General features: G+C 37.1%; 1 protein-coding gene across 8 annotated transcripts in view; it reads right to left on the bottom strand.

Annotated features, from left to right (window-relative positions):
• Nucleotides 1–6838, bottom strand: part of osp (myosin phosphatase Rho interacting protein outspread) — a 320351-nt gene extending 313513 nt beyond the window's left edge. For 6 of the 8 annotated variants that reach the window (XM_017637949.1, XM_017637978.1, XM_017637940.1 and 3 more), the window contains exon 1: nucleotides 6480–6838. The gene's annotated coding sequence lies outside the window, so the exon portion shown is untranslated. The other 2 variants (XM_017637957.1, XM_017637965.1) reach the window with 2 other exon arrangements.
• Between the last annotated feature and the right edge of the window lie 1366 nt (nucleotides 6839–8204).

Raw genomic sequence — 8204 nt, 5'->3', positions numbered from 1 at the left:
TCAGCTGTCAAGTGGAATATGAAGTAGAATCATCTCCACACTTTCTTTTAGACGGACCAACCTTTGCGAGGCTAACATGGAAGCATTTTTGCTCGCACTTCTGAACTAACACTGAGTTCTCAGGGATCGAAATTAGCCGCATTCGAATTTGGTAATCGGCTCACGGCGTTTACCTAATCCAGCCTAACCTGTACTTCTTTGAGCTATGAAATAATTGGTCACATTAAGCATTCTAGTAAAATTATTAGGGAAAGTTTCAGATCTATATATCAAGTATGTAATTCACAAAGTTCATTTAGCATAGAAAAGAAACGACTGGCGTGCTTTGTTGAACTCGGCCAAAATCGCTTAGGCGGTTAGAGTGCCAAGTAAGAACAAGTTCAAAAGTTATAACAATATTCTGGTGATGCGCACGAGCGACTGGTCTCGCGACCTCCAAAATGCTTTATAACTCGGTAAAATGGAACAAAAATCCCATTTTTATTAATGATTTTTATATAAACAACCTTTTATTTCGATTGATATGTCTTAAAAAAAATATAACAAAATGCCATTATTAGCGTTTCTATGCATTTCAGGTGCCTTAAGCGCTAGAATTGTTAACCAATTTGTCCGCAATAAGCATGGTAGGGAAATACGCGGCCGCCGCTTCAGCGCTCTGACTAATAAGTATGGTGCTTTGCAAACATCGCCGGTTCGGCCACGCTTCCATACTATACACATTGGGTAGTTATGACCAAGAAATCGACTACTCCGGACCTAAACCAACCTTCGATAGGCTCCCTGCAGTAACACACCAAACTAGTCAGAAAAAATACTGNATAGTGTATGTGGCATTTACACTGTTTCTTTATTCGAGCGACGATATATCTCGGTAACCGTTCGATCAATTTGTACCAACCTTTGTGCGAATATTTCGCTTACCACATAGAAGCAAAACGTTAAAAATTATTGATATCGGACTAAAACTACTCCCAATTTTCATATATCGGTAAATTTCAGAAATTCTTGAAACTTCGATATTTCGAGTTTTAATGACGCTAATTTACTCAAAATTGGTACTAACATCAAACCCTTTATTATTGTAGAATTTTGGAAAAAAGCGTGATACCGCCCACATCGAGCCATATACATAAGTTTATCTCATTAAGTATAACTGTGTTTTAATTTTTATAGCGATTATTCGCGGCGAAAAATTCGCCATTCGCCGGCATTGTGTGTCAGCGATTTATAAGAGCTTGAAAATGGGTATATGAAGAATAGTTACTGAGGTTTCCGTGTTTTGCAGTTGTACNAATGCCATTATTAGCGTTTCTATGCATTTCAGGTGCCTTAAGCGCTAGAATTGTTAACCAATTTGTCCGCAATAAGCATGGTAGGGAAATACGCGGCCGCCGCTTCAGCGCTCTGACTAATAAGTATGGTGCTTTGCAAACATCGCCGGTTCGGCCACGCTTCCATACTATACACATTGGGTAGTTATGACCAAGAAATCGACTACTCCGGACCTAAACCAACCTTCGATAGGCTCCCTGCAGTAACACACCAAACTAGTCAGAAAAAATACTGGTTTACAACTAGAATTTTCTGACTGAAACCGAACTAGTTCGAAAATGACCACACTTGTACCAAGTACAAAACGATAACTATTAAAGACGAGCAGAGAATGCCAAACACAAATTCAAGTTTTACACGGATGGATCTACGCTATACAATAGGGTTGGCTAAAGAGTTTTCTCTAAGGAACTAGGATGGAATTATCTTTCAGAATTCCGGATTACTGCAGTATTTATCAGGCAGACGTTTAAGCTATAAAGGAGGGGCTGTATACCTTACTACGCATGCCGTAATGTAGACTACGATTAACATCTACACGGGCAGTCAAGTGGCTATTAAATCAATGAATTCGGCAATGCTGAGATCGAAGGTTGCGCAGGAATGCCTCGCAGCTCTAAACGATATTAGCACCGTATTCAAGGTCAGCCTCATATGGGTCCCGGAACATAGAGATGTTGAAGTGATATGTGAACACAGAGGTCAAATTGCGATACCCATGGCAGCCTGCAAGCTATAACTTAGAAATAATTTGATCCAAAAGGCCAACAGGTCACGGCGAGAGGAGGGCACTTGTAGGACAACTATGGTCACAAATAGATAAGAAAAAGGCGAAAGAGCTTCTCAGCCTCTCAAGAGAGCATATTGCGATGGTATCGGCTTGAGTAACCGGTCCTTGGCTATAGGGCAGGCACTCTTCAGGATTAGGAATATTCTCCCACGAATATTGGAGAAGTTGCAGAGATGACGAAGAGGAAGAAACCGTACATCACTTCCTCTGCAGTTGCCTAGCTTTGGACAAGAGCAGAGCAGCCTTTTTAGGTAGGCACTTCTTTAGGTCTCTTACGGAATTATCAGGCACAGGAATAATGTCAGTCCGGCGCACGGCGCATTTTCGCCCAGTAGAGCGACGACTTCAACAACTTTCGCCCAACAATTTTGCTCAGTAAAACACAACTACGATGACAACGAAATCAGCTACTTATGACAAGGTACAATTAAAATGTTTACTACCAACAAGATTATTATTTTTTAACAAAATCTAATACAGCATTTTTATACCCGACAGCATTTGTGCACAAGGTTATTAAAACTTTGTTCACATAACGGTTGTTTGTAACAGCCACAACTAATCGAGATAGATATAGACAAATGTATACATGAATGAGAAGAATGAAATGTGAAGTCGATTAAGCCATGTTTGTCTGTCCGTCCGCCCGTCTGTGTACACGATAACTCGAGCAAAAATTTAAATATCTCAACGTGTGTAGATTGCCCTTTACCCAAGGCAGGTTGGTATTAAAAATGGGCGAAATCCGACCGTAAACACGCCCACTTCGCATATAACGATAGTTTTAAGAAATACGAAAACTGCGATATTTTAGTAACTAATGAAACTTATTCACTGAAAACTTATATTTACAATAATCTTTAGACGCAAAATCAGAATATTAAATTTTTTTTTTGGAAAACGGGTGTAGCCACGCCCATTTATGATTACATGTATATATTTTGGTAACCGCTAAACTAATTTCTCCCAAACTTGGCACAGTTGATACCTTTACTACAACATACCAAACCGCTGAAAATTTAAAAAATTTGACAATAACACGCCCACATCCCATATAATGGTAATTTAGAGAAATACGAAATCTTCGATAAATCAGTAATTTATTTAAAATTGATGTTTGCGATTATTATTTAGCGAAAAAACACGTTTATGGTAAAATTTTGGAAAATGGGCGTGGCACCGCCCACTTATGACCAGGTATATATCGTCGCTGGAATATTGAAATAGTGTAACATGAAAAGTATAGTTTTGAGAAAAACGAATTGGAAGTTTTTATAAACCATTACAAACCATACAAATACAATTTCGTTTTTCGGGAATAAATTAGTGAGCCAAAGAGATATTTAAGAAAACTAAAGATTTTTCTAATAGATTAAAGGATTGTCTATCCAATGGTGCAATTATCGAATAATAGTGTATGTGGCATTTACACTGTTTCTTTATTCGAGCGACGATATATCTCGGTAACCGTTCGATCAATTTGTACCAACCTTTGTGCGAATATTTCGCTTACCACATAGAAGCAAAACGTTAAAAATTATTGATATCGGACTAAAACTACTCCCAATTTTCATATATCGGTAAATTTCAGAAATTCTTGAAACTTCGATATTTCGAGTTTTAATGACGCTAATTTACTCAAAATTGGTACTAACATCAAACCCTTTATTATTGTAGAATTTTGGAAAAAAGCGTGATACCGCCCACATCGAGCCATATACATAAGTTTATCTCATTAAGTATAACTGTGTTTTAATTTTTATAGCGATTATTCGCGGCGAAAAATTCGCCATTCGCCGGCATTGTGTGTCAGCGATTTATAAGAGCTTGAAAATGGGTATATGAAGAATAGTTACTGAGGTTTCCGTGTTTTGCAGTTGTACCATTATTATTATTATGAGCCTTGAGCACTGCGACCTCTAGGGTGGTCTATTGTGCGTGGCCCTTTACCCTATATATGAAGGCTTTTAATATAAGCTAGCACTTCGGTGGGCTTTTTGTTCCATATTTCGAATGGATTAAGTGTTGTACCACCTAGGTGAGCGAGTCTGCGTCTAGCGAGAGCAACACATTCACAAAGGATGTGTTCTGGCGTTTCTTCGTCCATCTCACAGAAGCGACAGACGCTCGTGGTACCATAGTGGCTCTTCAAGGTTGAAGTGAGTTGGTTATTTGCACCGGCTGCCACACCAACCTAACCTAACCTATCATTGAGAAAAATTACAAATAAACGTTCTTTCCGTGAAAATGGGAAAATTGTGGAAACTCACATCACCATCGGATAGCAATACGTTAATCGCGCGAGAAATCAACACTCACAATACCATCGATTGTCGATAATCGGATAACAGTCGTTTATCGATTTTCTCAAATATAAATAAATGATAAGGAAAATTATTCTATGAACAACAAGAAATTTTATTTGAGTTTATTTTTATGACGAAATTTACCGGCCATTCAGACAAGTAAAAATGTTTGTCTTGGGAGCCTTAAAGACAACCATAACACTTTTATAAGACAGTTATACGACAATCGATTTGTGCTAGTGATATACCGTTGGAAAAATATAACAAAAGTCTACGTACCAAATTAATCTTAAGAAACGGCTCTCGAGTTTTATTAAACGACGTTTACTGTTGAGTACAGAGTAGCTAACATCATTGTAGTAGTATCCGACTGAACGTTCGGATTCGGGCTCGATTACCGAGAGTTCGGCCATGAAATGAAATTATAAAAATTTAATTTAAGTGACTCTGTAGCGTTTCTGTAATTTGATTTTATTGCCTTTTTATGGCAACTTTCTTATTTCTAGTCGTTCTTTTAATTTTATTTTCTTCCGGAAGTTTTAATGCCCGATAAAACTTTTGGCAAGTTAAATTTTCAAATTGCTTGCAATTCGATGTCTAATTGAGAAAGAAATTTTAGTTAGAAGGAACTTTCTGTCACATTTCGGAAATCAGTTTCAGAAATAACAATTGCAAAATGTAACTGCAATTGAAAGAGCGAATATCGATTTCGAAAATATATTTCAACTTGCTCGCACTGCACTAGCAATTTTTATTTCTGTTGCAAAACTCGAGTTCGGTCGGACACTAATTTGTAGTTATGACGTTTGCTTTTGATATGAGAGATAATTATTTTGAGAGATATTTTGCAAAATTTTTAAAAATTTACATAGCTTGAAACATATTTTTAGTCAGTGTTCAAAGTGGAATGAAACAATTTCACCTCTTTTTCTTATAAAATTTAATATATTCTCACTATTTTATTTGCACGAAAAATTACTCACAGCTCAAATTTTCTTTTATGCGTTGCATCGAAATGCAATAATTCCTCCCTATAACTGCACGCATACATATGTATATATGTACGTATGTATGTATATAAACTACATAAATAGGTATTATGTAGGTACGTATGTAAGTAAATATGTACTCTGTCGAGATAAATTTGGCCATCTTTCATAATAAACTATTATTTATTGGTATTTTGCTATTGTTAATGCCGCTGTTTAGCCTGTGGTTGTCTTGCGATGACACAATTTTTTCTAAGCCGCAAAGCTTGTGCGCCGATTATAAAATCTCAGCAAAGTTGATTATAAAATTCCGCATTGAATGCTTATGTACATTTAAAAAAAAAAACTTTATAAATAAACAGCGACAATAACAAAAATGCACAGCCAACAATAGATATTGCTAACAGAAATGTGGATGTATTATGTGAATCTCAAGTAAAGAACGTCAACAGCAACAACAACAATAACAACAGCGATCGGTTAAGCCTCCATCAAAGTCAGGCTTTAGTGGAGCCAACAACAAAACAACAAAACAAGTTGGCAGCACACGCAGTCAGTTAGCCAGCCAGGCTGTTTACTACATATGTATGTTTTTGTGTATTGTATATGAGAAGTCAGCTAGCCAGCGAGTCAAATAGCAAGCCAGCCACTTCTTGCTGCATGCCACATCTCATTATTTTTGTATGTCTGTCTGTACATAATATATCTGTCTGTCTGTCTGTCTGCACGAATATCCAGCCAGTTTTTGTTTGCATTTGTGTTTTCTCCATTTGTTTTCGTATTAGCTACGTTTGCACTTTATATATTCTTTGCATATTTTTAGCTATGAATTTTGTTGATTTTTACTGCATTTTTTACAACACTCACACATAAACATAAAATTTTTTTTTATTTCGTACATATTACAAACACACCCACAAACACATTTTTATTTGCCTTCACTCGTGCTTCTGCTGCTGTGGCTGCTCGTAACTACCTGCTGTTTGGTTTTTACTATATTTATAACTTTTTTAATAAAAAACGAAAAAATTAATTATCAAAAACACAAAACATCATTACGTTTTGATTTTACAGCGTCTGCTGTTGTTACTTGCTACTACAACACTTATTTCGTGCCCATTTTCGCACTCGCGTATTTACTTTTCGCCTCACTTCTCACTCCGCAACAGTTCGCGTATTGGACAATAATGGTATTTATTCAATAGCCAGAAAGGTACATTTTTCGGCATTATTCATTTAAGAATGCAGTGATCTGTGTTAAACTTGATTATTACTGCAATTCTTGTTTGCAATGACACGTTTCTATTTACTTTTAAGTAAACTATTTTCTTGTTAATTTTCTTGCTAAGCGTTAGTAGTACACTCGATTTATGCGTGCACGACACGTACGCGTACCCCTTCAGATACGTGAATACAACTCAACTGGTTTCATTGGTTGGCCGTTCATCGCTTGCTAGTCAATGAATGGCAATGCCCGACAAGTCTGGCTACATGATGCCGATGAAACACATCAAACATGTTCGCTCAATATGTTCGAAGAGCTCCAATTTTATTGGAGCAGAGTTGCATTGTTGGCGCTTGGCGCTTTGCTTTCTGTATATCGTCTATCTTACGGCACTCAAATTTTACAGGAGAGCGCAAAAACGGTTTTTCTTTGAAGGCATCGCCTTTCGAGTTTATGATTCTTATGCATAAATTTCGATACCTGGAGTTCAAGGTTACCAAATCTCATTTTTGTCACAATGGCGATTTCGGCGGTTTTGCAACTAGTCAAGGGGCGGTTTTGCAAAAACATCGACGATATGTATATAGTATGTAGTAGGCGAGGTCAGGATACACACCGGCAAAAAAAGTAAGCATTGTAAATGTCGCACACTGACGTACTGAAAATAGTTTCAATTGGGTAGGTGATTACTATGTAGAATACAACGTCAGTTTTTTGATATGTTGTAGCTGTATTAGATGCCAGCAAAAATGACATTTTAACAAAATAAAATACAGTTGAGTTCCTACGCGCCACACAGGTCGGATTCACTAAACTAGCGGGAAAAAATGTAAAAATCAAAGGCATACGAAATGCGTCAAAATGGCATGACTTCCCTCTCAATACAATAGATAACTGTGATTCATATTTTGTTCTTTGATCTCTTTCACTAATTAAACAGTATTAGGCATATATGTAAGTCGGCTAGTCGATGCAAGTCAGTTAGCTGTAGTAGGAAAACAGATTTTTTGTGCGATTTCGATTAGCTATTAAAAGTGCAACGGTTCGTCTATTGCAACATTTTGTTTTTCATGAAGAGAAGTGATTACCGGTAAAAGAAAAACTATCAGCCTTATTCTGTATCACGAACGATAGGCAACACGAACAATTCGTCTGCAGAGGAATGCTTCAAAAATTAGTCTGGCGGCATCATTTTAGCCGGTTTAAACGCAACCGAGACCATTGCAACGTAATGTATGAAAAGCAAGACGAAGACGACCGATAGAGATTAAAATCGCAATCTGAGAGGTTGTCGTCTGCATACGAATCGTTCGTTTTGCCTATATTTCGTGATACAGAATAAGGCCCTATTTCATGAATTTTTAAATTTAGTAAACAGTTTTATTTTATAGCTCTGTAAGTTCAAGGTGAAAAGTCGAATTTCAGGGTTCGTAATTGCACACACATGCTCTGCTCACGAACACGCCAGAAACACATTCAACTTGCAATTATTGCTCATACACACGTGTGTGCATTTGTGGAAAACCAGCTCTGCTCACGGCAAAGTGTGTGCTGTTTGT

The sequence above is a fragment of the Rhagoletis zephyria genome, unplaced genomic scaffold (genome assembly GCF_001687245.7).
Source record: "Rhagoletis zephyria isolate East Lansing unplaced genomic scaffold, Rhagoletis_zephyria_1.1 Rzeph_scaffold_00138, whole genome shotgun sequence".
NCBI lineage: Eukaryota > Metazoa > Arthropoda > Insecta > Diptera > Tephritidae > Rhagoletis > Rhagoletis zephyria.
Note: the sequence above shows the minus strand (reverse complement) of the source record. Positions and strands in the feature narration are given on the sequence as shown.